This window comes from Aegilops tauschii, chromosome 2 (assembly GCF_002575655.3).
Source record: "Aegilops tauschii subsp. strangulata cultivar AL8/78 chromosome 2, Aet v6.0, whole genome shotgun sequence".
Taxonomy (NCBI): Eukaryota; Viridiplantae; Streptophyta; class Magnoliopsida; order Poales; family Poaceae; genus Aegilops; species Aegilops tauschii.
The window spans coordinates 52078640-52096656 of record NC_053036.3 but is presented as its reverse complement, the minus strand read 5'-3'; the positions used below and the strand labels follow the sequence as shown (position 1 = coordinate 52096656).

The 18017-nt window shown below is 49.0% G+C and overlaps 1 pseudogene; it reads left to right on the top strand.

The window, feature by feature from the left end:
• The first annotated feature begins 1589 nt into the window (after positions 1-1589).
• Positions 1590-17273, top strand: LOC109763595 (putative F-box protein At1g67390; annotated as a pseudogene).
• The last annotated feature ends 744 nt before the right edge of the window (positions 17274-18017 follow it).

Sequence of the window (18017 nt, the reverse complement as noted above, 5' to 3'; positions counted from 1 at the left end):
GAATAGATACCTCCACTCGCCGCCAACTGTGTGATCGGACCTAGCAGTCCGCCGCACGGTGTTCCTCCTGCACGCGCGGATACCGTTAGAGGTGGTGCACTTGCGCCGCTCCGGCGAACTTGTACGTGGGATCGGACGAGAGGCTGTTCGAGGGAGATCGAACGAGGAGGAGACGATCCACGCGGACGCGCTGCCCCAACTCTTCTTCCGCTGCACGGCACTGCACGTCTAGTGGTAACGATCTATGATCCATCTCCCATAGCATGTTCCTGGATGTTCTACGCGTAGGAATTTTTAATTTGCAGTCGACGCACCCTACCGTAGAAACCAGCACGCTCCAGTGCTTGTAGGATTCATCTTTTCCACCCAATTTTAGAAGTGGAGAGTGAATCAAAGGTTTGCTCACTTCAATGTGCTTTCCCAAGTATGGACAATTCACTTCAACCAGTCTTGTAGGATTCATCTCAACCCTCCGAGCAATGTCAACCCTCCAAGCCAATCGGTCCACAACACGTCTCCTTGCACTGAGATTCGAGAAACTGTGTATTTCAGTCCAAACTACAACATTTCCAACTTTAGTGACTCCAGTGCAACCCTATCATCACATTCTTCGATCAAAACCATCAAACCCTGGAAAATCCTTAACCCCTACGACATCATCTTTTTCAGTTGCCGAGACAAAACATCTGAATGACGAAGAGGTTGTCATCAACCCTGCGAATCTCCAGTTCATGCGCAAGACTCCATGCAAATTCCAGAGTGCCGTTCAGCACGACACATTTGAACGACTTGTTCGTGTTGACCTTCGGCACTACACACCTTTGTTGGCTCTCCAATCTCCCCCTCCTCGACAAAGATGCCGTCCATCTCCCCCTCTTTTAGATTCATGTTCCTCGTTCCATTTCAGTCTTCCAGGCATCATCACCTGATGCCTTCTTACCCTTCTCCACCTCCCTAAAGTTCGATCCCGTCGACCCCATGTTTGCCGCTTCACAGTCCAATATGGCCTCTCTTGTCTGATCTTACCACAGAACACCAAGGGCGAGAAGATGAGTGGGCCATCCCTTGAGTCAGCCCGAGCGTCTGCGCAAGCTTGGGGTAGGGCAGGGATTGGGATAGGTGGTAGACAAGACCTCAACGTTGGTGGGACGTCGACGAAGTAGCAAACCTAGCCACCTATCGAAAAACAAGACAATCCTCCATAGGCAGGTACTAAGTGAAAGAAGTTTTTTTTACGAGATAAGTGAACGACGTTCATACTAAACCCCTTGTAGTGTGGCGATCAAGATCGCTCAGCAAAAGAAAAAAAATAAGTTGTTTCATTGAGACATAATAAAAGGAAAAAAAGAAACAAACTTTTTTTGAGGGATAAAAAAGAACCAAATAAGTGACTGAATCGTGGGTCCATGAGCAACTTGTGTCAGGCTTTGGCCCAACCAAGTAACAACATTCCAGGGCCACCATAGACAGACAGAGACTGCTTCGGTCCCTTTATAAGACGAACGGCCCACCATCGCCACACAGTCCACCCACACCCAGTCGAATCCCCAAACCCTCGTCGGCTCATCCGCCGGCGCCGCCGTCTGACCATGGCTGACCCGAGACCGTTCACCAACGTTGATCCTGCGACGGCGGCCGAATCGCGGCGCAATGGCTGTGACCCGCACGAGGTGGACCAATTCGTGGAGCACGTGCTAGCGTACATCTACATCCTCGTCCCCCGCCCGCCGTTCACCGACAACGGCCGGCTCACGGCCCTCGCCGCCTCCATCAACGGCGTCGACCGCATCAGCAGCCTCCCCGACGAGCTCCTGCGCAACATCGTCACTCGCCTCCCTGTCAAGGACGCCGCGCGCACCGCCGTGCTCTCCACCTGCTGGCGCACGCTCTGGCGCTCCACGCCCCTCGTCCTCAACGACGCCCACCTCATCCCCGACAGCCACGTCTAGCGTCCTACGCGCGCCAACTCGCCGGCCGTCACCGCGGCCGTGTCCCGCATCCTCGAAGCGCACCCGGGGCCCTTCCGCTGCGTCGACCTCGTCTGCAGCCACATGAATGCCTACCTTGCCCAGCTCGCGCGGTGGATCCACCTCCTCGCCGCCAAGGGCGTCCAAGATCTCGTCCTCGTCAATTGACCATGGCCGCAAGACGTGCCCCTCCCCGCCACTCTCTTCAGCGTCAGCACCCTCACCAGCCTCTACATCGGCTTCTGGAAATTGCCGAGCACGGACGTCCTGCGCGGTGCCCCCTTTCCCCACCTTGTCGAGCTCGGCATATGCAGCGTTGAAATGGAGCACGACGCCATCGAGTCCCTCGTCGCCAGGAGCCCTGTCCTGGAGATCCTCAATATTGAGGGATGGCGCACGGAGCTGTGTCTACGCCTCGTCAGCCAGAGCCTACGCTGCGTGCAAATCTGTAGCTCGGTTATGGAGAGCATCACCATGGCAAAGGCTCCATGCCTCGAGCGGCTTATCCCCTCTGGCAGAGTCGGTCGTGGTGCCTTCAGAGTCAGGATTGTCGATGCCCCCAAGCTGCACACGTTTGGATTCTTAGAACCAGGACAGGTCCTAGAGGTTGGGAAAACTGCCATCATGGTACATCCCCCGGTCTCCCGTGTCTCTGTTAGTTCAGTTAGCAAATATGTTCAGCTGATGACTCAATTAGTTGTGTGATGTTCTTCTTGAATTGGGAAAATTTCAGCCCGGGATAAAGGCAAGCACAAGTACCATGCTCACAACCGTGAAAATTCTGAGCTTGAATGTGCGTTTCGGGGTTCGCAGTGATGTCAAGATGGTTCCCACCTTCCTCAAATGCTTTCCCAACATGGAGAGACTGCACATTATGGTATTTGTCACCAATTCATGTTCTACTTACATTTCTATCGATCTCTTACCTGTTATTTACTTCAAGTCTATCATTATCTGTCATTGTGATAGCTCTTTATATGGTCGTTTTGGTTTTGTCCACTGTAATGTGAGGGATTATAGTGATGCAAGCTAGTGTTTTGCTGCACAATAATTATTATGCCGGCATCTTGATTTATAGTGTTCTGCTTCTGTAGGTATGTCCAGATTTTGTTTCTGTAACAGACATGAGACATGCAATGCTTATTTCTGACTTATGAAAGCTACACATATTAAAGTAGCACATTCATGTCGACAGTTCTCGAGGCTGTTTCGGTATTGGTAATACCATAATTGCTGTATGGATGCTAGTACGCTAGTTTGGTCATATCAGGACCTTAGGGACTTATCCTGGCTAATTTATTATAGAAGTGTTGTTAAAGAACATATCTGGCAAAATGTTGTTAAGACCAAAGTCGTCCATTCTGGACTGAAGTTTGCAGCCTCACATATATCTTAATTTACCGTCAATGGATTTATGCTCAGCACATCTTGTTAGGATAACGTGCTTCATTGTTTTTTTCTCTCTGTAGCCTGCACTACTAGGCTATTTCATAATTTGTAAAGTCCGGTACACCCATTGAAATATAGAGTTGTCATTTCTACTACAAATCGGATCCAGCATTTAGTTATGGACCACTATAGATTCCAGTATTTAGAGTTGAGCAGTTAACACTGCATGCAGTGTAGATTCTGAATCTTAGCCTACAAAAAATGCTCCATTTGCTCACGAGGGAATTATAATACCATTTTATTTTCTAACCTTTTTCTTCCTGGCAGCTAACGGAAACTACGGACTTATTTATCTCAGCTTATTATTCTTAACAATTTCCTCTACACGTTAATTGAAAAATTTGTTCCATCTTGCAGCACATTTAGTTGCTTGCGGTGTTCTCACTTATTTGCATATATCTGTCAAGTCAATCCTCATCATTTAATTTCTTCTACTATGAAGTGTGAGCCATGTATTGTGAAAGGATCGATATAGTTGACTAGAGGGGGGGTGAATAGGCAACTAACAATTTTTAGCTTTTCTTTATCAATTTAAACTTTGCATCAAAGTAGGTTGTCTAGATATGCAACTAGGTGGGCAACCTATATGATGCAATAACAATAAGCACACACGCAAGCAAGAGATACAACACAAATAAGCTTGCACAAGTAAAGGCACGAGATAACCAAGAGTGGAGCCGGTGAAGACGAGGATGTGTTACCGAAGTTCCTTCCCTTGAGAGGAAGTACGTCTCCGTTGGAGCGGTGTGGAGGCACAATGCTCCCCAAGAAGCCACTAGGGCCCCCGTATACTCCTCACGCCCTCACACAATGCGAAATGCCGTGATTCCACTATTGGTGCCCTTGGAGGTGGCGACCGAACCTTTACAAACAAGGTTGGGGCAATCTCCACAACTTAATTGGAGGCTCCCAACGATACCACGAAGCTTCACCACAATGGACTATGGCTCCGTGGTGACCTCAACGGTCTAGGGTGCTCAAACACCCAAGAGTAACAAGATCCACAAGGGATTAGTGGGGGGATTCAAATTTCTCTTGGTGGAAGTGTAGATCGGGGCCTTCCCAACCAATCCCTAGAGAATCATCAAGTTTGATTGGCTAGGGAAGGAGATCGGGCGAAAATGGAGCTTGGAGTGACAATGGAGCATGGAGGTGGAAGAGGTGGTCAACTAGAGGAGGAAGACACCCCTTATATAGTGGAACGACAAATCCAACCGTTATCCACCAACTCAGCCTGCGCAGCGCGGTACTACCGCACCTGAGGCGCGGTACTACCGCAGGGGCGGTACTACCGCACCTGAGGCGCAGTACTACCGCAGGGGCACGCGGTACTACCGCAGGGCCCCGCGGTACTACCGCCCACACAGGAGAGATCAGAACAGCCAAAGGTGCACTAAGGCAGAGGGCGGTAGTATTGCTGGCGCGGTACTACCGCTCCCCCTTGCGGTACTACCGCAAGGCAGGGACTGTCCGGGGATGGGAAGGCACGGATATAAAAAATTACATCCGTGGCTACTTCCGCAGAGTTGGAGTCGATGCAAAAACCCGACGCGGTAGTACCGTAAGCCAGCTGCGGTACTACCGCGCGGGGCGCGGATGTAAAAAATTACATCCGCCCCTTACTGCCGCGTACTTGCGGAACTAAGTCAGGGACCACGGTACTACCGCTTACTAGAAGCGGTACTACCGTGGGCCCTTGCGGTACTACCGCACCAGCGGGCGGTACTACCGCAAGGTCCTGCGGTACTACCGCTCTAGGGAGCAGTACTACCGCATGCCTTAGTTCGGCAAGCAAGAGCAATATTGCATAGACAAGGAAAACATAGGATGCTCCAAAGGCTAGAGGAAAGGAGGTGCAAAGGAAGATGTGTACGTGATGAATCCACCCAACCTTTCCAACGCGGACCCCCTCTTGATAGTACGGCTTCCCTACGACTCAATACCACCGAAAAGAACCGAAGAGAAACGCCGTCTTCCTTAGCCTTCGAGGGGAACCAAAACATCTTGTGCCTAGTCAATATATCTGAAATATTCGATGCACATGATTAGTCCGCAAAAGCATTGTCATCAATCACCAAAACCAACTAAGGGGTAAAAATGCCCTTACAATCTCCCCCTTTTTGGTGGATTGATGACAACACGGGATTTGCACGAGAGTATAACGCAAAGAGCGGGGGCAAACCCCAAGTCTCTAAAATATAGACGGGCTCCCCCTAGATGTGTGCTATCTCGATGAGTGCTTTGGACTGCACGACACACATACTAGGATCAACACTCCCCCTATATTTTATAGACATGGCAAATCAAGCAATAAGGCTAAAGCTAAGCAAGATAGACAGGAGCATATGCAATAAGGCTAAAGCTAAGCAAGATAGACAGGAGCATAGGAAATTAGCACAAGATAGAGTAAGCTCACTACGGTACGATAGAGTGCATATGTCTTACACCATATGATCGGAAGTCTCACGAGCACAAACCAAAGCAAACCAAAGCAAACGAAATAAACGAAGTTCAACTGACCCAAACACGACACAACTCGCAAATCCTACACTCTCTCCCCCTTTGGCATCGAGACGCCAAAAAGGCAGAGAGGACACCTACAACAATAGTGGTGGCTCAAGCGGAGTAGTCACTAGCACGCTCCTCGTCAGACTCTGCAGCTGGGACGGACTCCTCCTCAGACTCGGTCCACCGATAACCCTGCTTGTGCAGCCATTCTGCCTCTGGGGTGATGTTCACTTCTGACCCGCCAGAGATCTTCTCGCCAAAGGTCCTGAAAATCCGCTTGTCACGGCGGCGAGTCTCCTTGGAAGCCACGTGGGTCTGCTACTGCCCCTTTGCCTGCATACAGAACAACATCTTCATCTTGTTCTTCAGTCGCTTTGCCCAAGAAGGCTCAGAGGTGGGAGGGATGTAACCCTCAGAGCTATCCTCATCTGCTTCCTCCTCCTCATCCTCATCTGCATCCATGTCCATGGCAGCCGCAGTATCAGCACGAGAGGTAGTGTTGGCCCACTGAGGCTTGATACGGAGGTTGATGGGCTCATGCCGGATCCAACCAGGGGCCTCAAACACATCCTGAGGGTAGACCCGCTCCTAGGTAGCCGATATCATCTCAAACAGATAAGGTCCATAGATGGGGACCTTGCGGTTGTAGACCGCAAAGCGAAGCTCATGCCACATGATATGTGAGACATCAAGTGGTAGTGTCTGAGAGTTGCGATCATCTTCACACAGGAGCATCATATCCACAAGATAGGCATGCACTTTGTCCTTGTCCGCAATGCGTGGGAAGAGAGTGTTTCGGAAGATCCGGTGCATGATGTCAAGAAAGGAGTTGAGAACCCAAGATGACTTGCCATTGGAGAGCCTCTTCTCCACATAGTAGGGCATAAACTTGTTCTTGTTGGCAGACTCGGGATTGGCATGAGGGCGAACACCTTGGGGTGTGGCGAGCCCCTCATCCGGAACCCCAAGCAAGGTCATGAATTCCTTCCAAGTAGCAGTCAGCTGCCGACCATTGGTCATCCAAGTCATGGTCCTTTCCTCATTGGGATGAAAATGCACTGAGGCAAAGAACTGAGCAAGGATCTCAGGATCATAGTCTTTGTGGAATGAGATGATATGCTCAATGCCAAATTCCTCCACTAGGTCCAAAGCCTCACCAAAGTATTTCCGGTGCACCTCTTTGCGCATGTGATGCAAGTTGATTCACTTCACCTCCACATGGATGTTTTGCTTGGCCTTGATGACATCCAGATAGATGAGATTCTGCTGCTTGGTCCAGAATAGATCATTCCCTCAAAAGTTAGCACGAGGGTTTCCATACGGATTGATCTTCCTCCGAGAGATGAACTCAGCAAGCGGTATCTCATCCATACCCTTGGCGGGGTCCTTCTCTTTGGTGGCAGTGGTCTTGGTTCTGCGTTGGGGGGCATTGGAGCCCTATGCTTCCTCTGTGTTGCGCATACGCTTCGATCCTGTGTCACGGCTTGGATTGGAGCGGCGAGCCGGAGCACCTGAGCCACCACCTAAAACACACACCACAAAACAAACACGCACAAAACACGAGAAGGTTCAATGCAAGGACCATAGCAAAGCAGGAGAAACAAGTAGACATGGTACGTGAGAAGTGCCACAAGAGGGATATGAGACGACGGTAGTATCGTGTGGTGCGCCACGTGCGGTAGTACCACACCATGGAGCGGTAGTACCGTAGACACGGTAGTACCGCACCATCAGGGCGGTAGTACCGGACGTGCGGTAGTACCGCACCTGAAGAGCGGTAGTACCGCACGGTTGCAGATCTGAAACAGCCATGGAGATCTGAGCACAACCGTGTCAACACGCGGTACTACGGTCGATCAAATCCATCATGGGACAACTATAGCAAGTACCAACACTACACAAAACTACTCTCCTACATCCTACTCTTGCATATATTTGGCCTAAAATCTCAAGAACAACTTGCATCTCCCCAAAACCTAAAAGCAACAAGACGAACAAGAAAAAGGGAGGGATTGGGGAGAAACCTTGTTCCATGGAAAGAGGGAGTGGTGGGGAATGATCCCACCGGTCGGAATCCGAGGAGAGCGGCCGGAGACGGAGATCCGGCGATGACCTCCGGCGCCGTTCTTGAGTGAGAGAGAGAGAGATGAAGTGGGGAGAGAGACGAATGGGTATGGGGGAGTTGGAACCCCCATGCCCGTGTTTAACCCCCACACGCCCTCGACTGCACGGTAGTACCGCAAGTCATCGCGGTACTACCGCCCCGGGCGGAAGTACCGCACCGTGACTATAGTACCGCTCCCCCAGGCGGCAGTAAAAAATTACTGCCGCGCTGGGTGCGGTAGCACCATGCGCTCCTCACACGGTAGTACCGCACGTCATTGCGGTAGTACCGCCCTGGGCGGAAGTACCGCACCTAGGCCGTAGTACCGCTCTTCCAGGCGGCAGTAAAAAATTGCTACCGCGCTGGGTGCGGAAGTACCATGTGCTCCTTACGCGGTAGTACCGCACGTCATTGCGGTAGTACCGCCCGGGCGGAAGTACCGCACCAAGGCCGTAGTACGGCTCTTCCAGGCGGCAGTAAAAAATTACTGCCGCGCTGGGTGCGGAAGTACCGTGCGCCCCCCTCGCGGTAGTACCGTGGCAGGCCGCGGTAGTACCGTGAGCTCAAGAAAGATAGTTTCGACCAAAAGAGAGAACACCGAAGCACGGAACCTTCAAGCGAGAGACCACACCAAAGAGCTAACACACTGGACACCACAAGCACAAGCTTGGCACGAAGGAAGAGAGGCAAGAGACAACACAGACCCAAATGAGACACAAACTCTCCACGGAGAGGGCGGTGGCCGGAGCCACCTATGTTTGAGTCAATTGGTATGGCACCGTGAAAATTATCCTTGGGCCCATGACCAAAACTCGTCTTTGAAGCACAAGTACCATAAAAATGGCTAATATGAAAGAGTTGATCACTTTATGCATAATGGGGGAGGGAGAGTTCATTGAGAGAACAACACTCCCCCTATGTCCATGCCTACACCTAGATTAGATAACAAGTTGAGTGTGGTGGGGTGTGCAAGGGTTCAAGCAACATTGCTTGAATCAATGATATTTAGCTCATGCCTTAACTCGCGAAATCTTGCTTCATCCAAAGGCTTCGTGAAAATATCTGCAAGGTTATCATGGGTGTTGACGTAGTGGAGCTCAATCTCCCCTTGCCTAATGTGATCTCGGATGAAGTGATACCGAATCTCAATATGCTTCGTCTTGAAGTGTTGCACGGGGTTGAGAGAAATCTTGATGGCACTTTCATTATCACACCAGAGAGGCACTTTGTCACAAATGACACTGTAATCCTTTAAAGTTTGCCTCATCCATAAGAGTTGTGCACAACAACTACCGGCTGCCACATACTCCGCTTCGGTGGACGAGAGAGACAGACAACTTTGCTTTTTAGAAGACCAACTTACCAAAGAGCAACCAAGAAATTGGCACCCTCCGGAAGTGGACTTCCTATCCAGTTTGTCTCCCGCCCAATCGGAGTCCGAATACCCTACAAGCTTGAAGTTTGCTCCTCTTGGGTACCATAAGCCAAAGTTTGGGGTATGAGCCAAATATCAAAAGATTCGCTTGACCGCCACAAAGTGGCTTTCCTTAGGTGCGGCTTGAAACCGTGCACAAATTCCCACACTCAACATGATATCCGGTCTAGATGCACAAAGGTAAAGCAAGGAACCAATCATGGAGCGATATACCTTTTGATCCACCGCTTTACCATTGGGATTGATGTCAAGTTGGCACTTGGTGGGCATGGGAGTGGACGCCGGCTTGACATCACTTAGCTTGAATCTCTTGAGCATGTCTTGAGTGTATTTGGCTTGGTTGATGAAGGTTCCTTCTCTTCTTTGCTTTACTTCGAAACCGAGAAAGAACTTCAACTCTCCCATGGAAGACATCTTGAACTTTGAGGTCATGAGTGCGGCAAATTCCTCATTGAAAGCTTTGTTAGGGGAACCAAAGATAATGTCATCAACATATAGTTGGCATACAAACAACTCCCCTTTGACCTTCTTAGTAAAAAGAGTGGGGTCGATTAGCCCAACTTCAAACCCACGATCTTGTAACAACTCGGTAAGGTGGTCATACCACGCACGTGGGGCTTGTTTAAGGCCATAGAGTGCCTTATCGAGTTGATACACATGATCGGGAAAGTAGGGATCCTCGAACCCGGGGGGTTGCTTGACATAAACCAACTCATTAATAGGAGCATTAAGAAAAGCACTCTTCACATCCATTTGTTGCAACTTAAAGTTGTGATGAGAAGCGTAAGCAATCAACAAACGAATAGATTCAAGGCGAGCAACGGGAGCAAAGGTTTCACCATAGTCGATACCCTCGACTTGGGAGTAGCCTTGTGCCACCAATCGTGCCTTGTTGCGAATGATGGTCCCATGAGCATCTTGCTTGTTTTTGAATATCCACTTGGTTCCAATGACATTGTGGTTCCCCGTTGGCCTCGGCACTAATCTCCACACCTTTTTGTACTCGAAGTTGTTGAGTTCTTCATGCATGGCATTAAGCCAATCCGGATCTTCGAGTGCTTCATATACCTTTTGGGGTTCAACACAAGAGACAAACGCGTGATGTTCACAATAGTTTGCCAATTGTCTACGAGTGCTTACCCCCTTTTGAATGCTTCCAAGCACATTCTTCATGAGATGACCCTTGGTGGAGAGCTTGGATGCAATCTTGGCGGCACGACGCTCCAATTCTTCCTCGGTGGTGAGTTGAGGAGCGGTCACTTGATCATCTTGAGCGTCGTCTTGAGCTTGTTCTTGATCTTGAACTTGCTCGAAGGAGAGAACTTGACCTTGGGCATCACTTGGTGTGTCAACACCGTCTTGAGCATGATCTTGCCCTTGGTCTTGTTCATGAGGGTGAGGGCCTTCACTTTGTTCTTCGGAAGCGTGTGGGCCTTGGTTTGGTGATGGCTCCACTTGAGTGGAGCATTGTCCTTCTCCTTCGGCCACAAGGGGTTCCTCAATGGGTAGGATAAAACCAATTCCCATTCTTCTTATGGCTTGAGGAGGAATTTCATCACCTACATCACAAGTGCCACTTTGCTCCACTTGGGAGCCGTTATTCTCATCAAACTCCACGTTACACGTCTCCTCAATAAGTCCCGTGGATTTATTGAGGACACAGTAAGCATGAGAGTTTGTAGCATAACCAACAAATATGCCCTCATAAGCACTAGCCTCAAATTTAGACAACCGAACACCTTTCTTGAGAATGAAGCACTTACACCCGAAAATACTTGAGGTTGAGGTTGGGCTTGTTACCGGTGAGTATCTCATATGGAGTCTTGTTCAAGCCCTTGCGGAGGTAGAGCCGATTGGATGCATGACACGCGGAGTTGATGGCTTCGGCCCAAAAGTTGTATGGAGACTTGAACTCCGCCATCATGGTCCTTGCCGCATCCATCAACGTCCGGTTCTTCCTCTCCGCAACACCGTTTTGTTGAGGGGTGTAAGGTGCGGAATATTGATGCTTGATCCCCTCATCACTAAGAAACTCATCCAAGGTGTAGTTCTTGAACTCGGTGCCGTTGTCGCTTCTTATTGTCAAGATCTTTGCATTGTGTTGACGTTGGGCTTCATTTGCAAAGTCAATGACGGTTTGTTGGGTCTCACTCTTCCTCTTGAAGAAATACACCCAAGTGTATCTTGAATAGTCATCCACAATCACCAAGCAATACTTCCTACCCCCAAGACTATCAAAAGATGGAGGCCCAAAGAGATCCAAATGAAGGAGCTCCAAAGGCCTCTTCGAGTAAATGATAGTCGTGGGAGGGTGAGCCTTCTCATGTAGCTTTCCTTCGATACAAGCACTGCAAGCACGATCTTTAGCAAAACTAACATTCGTTAGTCCACGGACATGGTCCCCCTTGTGAAGACTTTGCAAAGATCTCATATTGACATGGGCTAAACGGCGATGCCAAAGCCATCCCACGTCAACTTTAGCCATTAGGCATGTCGCGGTCTTAGTGGGTCGCTCCAAAAGGTTAATCACATAGAGACCGTTCTCGACATGCCCAACAAAGGCTACTTTAGGAGTCTTGCTCCACAAGAGGGCCACGGTATCAATATCAAAGAAAGTGGCAAAGCCCATGATTGCAAGTTGACGAACGGAAAGTAAATTGTATGCAAGGGACTCAACAAGCATGACCTTCTCGATCGTGAGATCATGAGAAATGACAACTTTGCCGAGTCCCAATACCTTAGGAGACGAGGCATCACCCCACTCAACATTGGTGGGCATAGATGGAATCTTGTGCACGTCCACCACCAAGTCCTTGCTTCCGGTCATATGATTTGTAGCTCCACTATCGAGCAACCATGATCCCCCATCGGAAGCAAACACCTACAAGAGATCAATGCTTGGTTTTAGGTACCCATTTTGTAATGGGTCCTTTGATGTTAGTAACAAGGGTCATAGGAACCCAAATAGACCATTCAATGTACTCATGAGGAGAACCAACAAATTTGGCATAAACATGCCCATCACTAGCATGGCATAACACATAAGAAGGATTAAAGTCGCCGGCTTTGTTGGAAGGAGTGGCATTGCCCTTCTTGACACCGCCACCCTTCGCATTGTTCTTCTTCTCCTTGGAAGCACCCTCTCCCTCCTTCACAAACGTTTGCTTGAGAGGAGGAGGTCGTTTGGTCTTGTCATTCTTCTTCTTGTTCTTGGGATTGGGTGCGAACCCAATCCCCTCCTTGGCCACAACTTCCTTTTGATTGCTCAAAAGGTCGTTGAGGTTCTTCTCACCTTGTATGCATGACACAAGGCCTTTCTCAAGTTGGTCCTTCAACTTAGCATTCTCCTCAACAAGATGCACATGCTCACAACATGGGTTAGTAGCATTTGCATTATCAATTAACACCATATGAGGAAAGGTGGCTTTCTCCTTAGTTAGCTTCACTTGGAGTTGATCATGAGACTCCTTGAGGCTAGCATGAACACCCTTCAAGACTTTGTGAGCCTTGTCGAGAATGTCAAAATCCTCTTTGAGTCTAGCAAGATCAACCCCAAGCTTTGCCTTCTCGGAGTTTAGCACACGAGACACAACAAGAGCATGATCAAGATCTTTCTTTAACTTAGCATGATCATCGTTGTGTGACTCCTCAAGAGCCAAACGAAGACCACGCTCTTCGTCAAGAGCATTGGAAAGACCCGAAATCTCATCGGCATAGTCACGACTATGCCCCTCCATCTTAGAGATGGTATCTTCGTGAGCCTCGATCATGTCATTGGCTTCACCAAGTTGTTCCAAGAGAGCAACGAAGTGCTTCTTGGATTTACCCTTGAGTTTACCCATAAAGGTCTCAAACTCATTCTTCTCCACATTTGTCCCCTCATGTTCATCAAAGCTATCCGTCGAAGAAGGATGATTAATGATGGTAGTTTTGATGTTGGGGTTACATTGTTGGTGGCTTTAGCCATGAGGCACTTGGTGGTGATGTTCTCATTGGGTGAGTCGAAGAGAGACATCCGTGGAGTCATCGCAATGGCAATGGAGGCCATGGCAACCGACTCACCATCTTCATTATCGTCATCATCCTCATTGTACTCTTCTTGTACCACCAATGCCTTGGGAGGAGTCTTCTTGGTGAAGTTTCTCTTGTTGGGGAACGACTTGGCCTTGTCCTTTCGGATGAGCTTGCCACCATTGTCTTCCCTCCTCTCGTAAGGCACTCCGCAACAAAGTGGCTCACATTGCCACAATTGAAGCAAGTCCTCACTCGTTGCTTGCCCTTTGCGCCACTTGAATTGTTCTTGTTGAAGTTTGGCCTTGAGTTCTTCTTGCTCTAAAATTCCCTTGAAGCAAGAGCCATGTGCTCATGATAGGCATACTTCGTATCTTCGAGGTTGCTCTCCTCTTCTTCCTCTTCATCCTCTTCCTCCATACTAACCTTGGCCTTTAGAGCAAGGTTGGGCTTCTTTACTCTTTGAGAGCGAAGAACTGCATTGTCGGCGGTCTTGTCCAAGATGCTCATAGCAACGAACTCATCCAACACTTCACTTGAGGACAAGGTGTGGAAGTCCGGCCTTTGACGAATGACGGAGGACATGGCTTTGTGGTAGGGCATCATTGCCTTGAGGAATTTGCGCTTGATCCAATTGTCATCCGTGTCCTTACTTCCATGATCTCGGAGAGAGACCGTGAGTTTGGTTACTCTCCGATAAAGCTCACGAGGTTCTTTATCTTCTTTCATTGCAAACTCATCGGCTTCATCTTGCACCACTTCTAGTTGGAGCGTTGAATGCTTGCGCTTCCCCGATAGAGGGAAATCACTTGTTGCCAAGCATCTTTGGCATTGGTGTAAGGCCGGAGATGAGGAAGATCTTCTGGTGGGATTGCTTCTTGGATGATGAAGAGAGCATTCTCATTGAATTGATGGTCCACGACTTCTCTAGGAGTGAAGTTGCTTTGGTCATGCGGATAGAAACCTTCTTCAATGATTCTCCAAAGGTTAGTGTTCACATGATTTAAATGACGCTTAAAATGATAGACCCAAGAATCAAATTCTACATTCTTCTCAATCTTAGGGGCAGGGCCGGCATGATTCAAATGAGTGGAAGGAAGCGGTCCACCATAGACAGGTGGAGGTTCCACATGGGCAAAGATGTTGGTGCCATTTTTACCACTAGAAGAAGGAGCTTTCTCGCTAGTAGCTTCCCCCTTGTCGGAGGTAGCATCCGTCACCTTGTTAGTGGGATCACCCACTTTCAATGGTGCGGTGGAAAGTTTAAGCCCTTCTAAGAATTTATTAAACATGCTTTCGACCTCGGTCGTCATGGAGGTTTTCAATGTGTCCAACGCCACATTGAATTCCTCACGAGAGACCGCGGTTCCCCCATCTCCCGTAGACGAGACCGGATTCACACCGGAGTGCTCCTCCACACCGTCTACGACGTCAACCATACTCTTCGGACGGTAAAATCTTTAATAAAGAGACGAGGCTCTGATACCAATTGAAAGGATCGATATAGTTGACTAGAGGGGGGTGAATAGGCAACTAATAATTTTTAGCTTTTCTTTTCCAATTTAAACTTTGCATCAAAGTAGGTTGTCTAGATATGCAACTAGGTGGGCAACCTATATGATGCAATAACAATAAGCACACACACAAGCAAGAGATACAACACAAATAAGCTTGCACAAGTAAAGGCACGAGATAACCAAGAGTGGAGCCAGTGAAGACGAGGATGTGTTACCGAAGTTCCTTCCCTTGAGAGGAAGTACGTCTCCGTTGGAGCGGTGTGGAGGCACAATGTTCCCCTAGAAGCCACTAGGGCCACCGTATACTCCTCACGCCCTCACACAATGCGAGATGTCGTGATTCCACTATTGGTGCCCTTGGAGGCGGCGACCGAACCTTTACAAACAAGGTTGGGGCAATCTCCACAACTTAATTGGAGGCTCCCAACGATACCACGAAACTTCACCACAATGGACTATGGCTCCGCGGTGACCTCAACCGTCTAGGGTGCTCAAACACCCAAGAGTAACAAGATCCACAAGGGATTAGTGGGGGGATTCAAATTTCTCTTGGTGGACGTGTAGATCGGGGCCTTCTCAACCAATCCCTAGAGAATCAACAAGTTTGATTGGCTAGGGAAGGAGATCGGGCGAAAATGAAGCTTGGAGCGACAATGGAGCATGGAGGTGGAAGAGGTGGTCAATTAGAGGAGGAAGACACCCCTTATATAGTGGAACGACAAATCCAACCGTTATCCACCAACTCAGCCTGCGCAGCGCGGTACTACCGCACCTGAGGCGCGGTACTACCGCAGGGGCACGCGGTACTACCGCAGGGCCCCGCGGTACTACCGCCCACACAGCAGAGACCAGAACAACCAAAGGTGCACTAAGGCAGAGGGCGGTAGTACTACTGGCGCGGTACTACCGCTCCCCCTTGCGGTACTACCGCAAGGCAGGGACTCTCCAGGGATGGGAAGGCACGGATATAAAAAATTACATCCGTGGCTACTTCCGCAGAGTTGGAGTCGATGCAAAAACCCGACGCGGTAGTACCGTAAGCCAGCTGCGGTACTACTGCGCGGGGCGCGGATGTAAAAAATTACATCCGCCCCTTACTGCCGCATACTTGCGGAACTAAGTCAGGGACCACGGTACTACCGCTTACTAGAAGCGGTACTACCGTGGGCCCTTGCGGTACTACCGCACCAGCTGGCGGTACTACCGCAAGGTCCTGCGGTACTACTGCTCTAGGGAGCAGTACTACCGCATGCCTTAGTTCGGCAAGCAAGAGCAATATTGCATAGACAAGGAAAACATAGGATGCTCCAAAGGCTAGAGGAAAGGAGGTGCAAAGGAAGATGTGTACGTGATGAATCCACCCAACCTTTCCAACGCGGACCCCCTCTTAATAGTACGGCTTCCCTACGACTCAATACCACCGAAAAGAACCGAAGAGAAACGCCGTCTTCCATAGCCTTCGAGGGGAACCAAAACATCTTGTGCCTAGTCAATATATCTGAAATATTTGATGCACATGATTAGTCCGCAAAAGTATTGTCATCAATCACCAAAACCAACTAAAGGATAAAAATGCCCTTACATATTGTGTTATGCATGCTAGGCTGAGTAATTTGCCCGTGAATAACAGAATAAGATGATGATAACGGCGTTATTATGACTAGGCATACCTGACAAAATATCATATACAGTACATTCTTATTCTAGACCAATATAGCTAAAATAAGCCAAGCATTACCATTTATTCTCAATAATCAGGTCGTCTGTACTCATGTTCATCTGTTTATGTTATGATATTTGTTACTGATATTTTGATTTATATTGCTTTGCCTCTTGAATTCTGGTACGTCCAACTATTGACCGATCTAATCTGTTTTTTGCAGAGCAAAAGATGCGATCAACCCACTGGTAACCACCTCACCCGCAAGTTCTGGGAGGAGTCTGGTCCCATCGAAAATGCCGTCTTGCGCATCCACACGATGTGCCTCCGCGAGTTCCGAGGGGACACTGGTGAGGTTGGCTTCCTGGAGTTCTTCGGTAGCGCGCGCTCGCTGCGGTCCGCGTTCATCGTGATGGCCAATCCACGCTTCACACCGTACTCGACGAAGGAGGCGGTGGCCAAGGTGAGACACAGCTGCGGAAACATGGCATCTGAGTCCAGCTACCAGTTTGTGGTTGTGAACCAGGGACAACCAGGGGGTGCTCCCTGGAACTTCAAAACCGGGGCGGATTTCTCTTTCCCTGACCCGTTTTCGTTCGACGCGGGGGTCTTCCAAGCTTAGCCTCTGTGGAGTAGTGGGGTGTTGTGTTTTCGTTGCAAGCCATGGAGTGGATGTGGTATATCTATTGCTACCTGCGGCCTTATGTTGGTCTGTCGAATTTGCGGCTTGGTGCGTAGTGCTATCAACCGATATTTTACTTGCCCTGTAACCCGTGTTACCAATTTCCCTGTCTGTCTATCTATCTATCTATGCTCCTTGAACCATTTCATTGTGGCTAAATGTTCCATTCCTGGTGTTTTTTTTTTAGATAAATGGGTAGCCGAAAATGGCTCCCCCTGTTCCGTTCCATCTCTTGAATGGAACATGATAGATAGTTGAGGTTCTTTTCAAACATGAAAGGCGTAGAAAACCTAGGGTAACAGTAGCGAAGCATTACACTTGAGGCAGGGGAAGCGCCATAACCAAATAGAGGAGCTTCAGCTCTGTCCTCATGGCGTCTTTGCATAGGTGTTGTACATCCATCCATGCCCAGCCGCCCCTTGACCATATTGTGTGTGCATTCAGGGATAGTATGGTTGGGGTTTCTGGGATGGCTCTGCCCAAACCCAATATCACGGCATTTTACATTCTGATTTGCTGGAGCATGTGGAAGCAAAGGAACAGAGTTTTTGGAAGCAAAGGGACTGGCTGCTGGGGAAAGGGAAATTGTATGCCATTTGTTTAAAAACATGATGTAGTGCGAAGTCAATTGTTTGATCATGTAGTATTGGTTGAGCCGGGGAGTGGATTCTCACCCACCTGGTG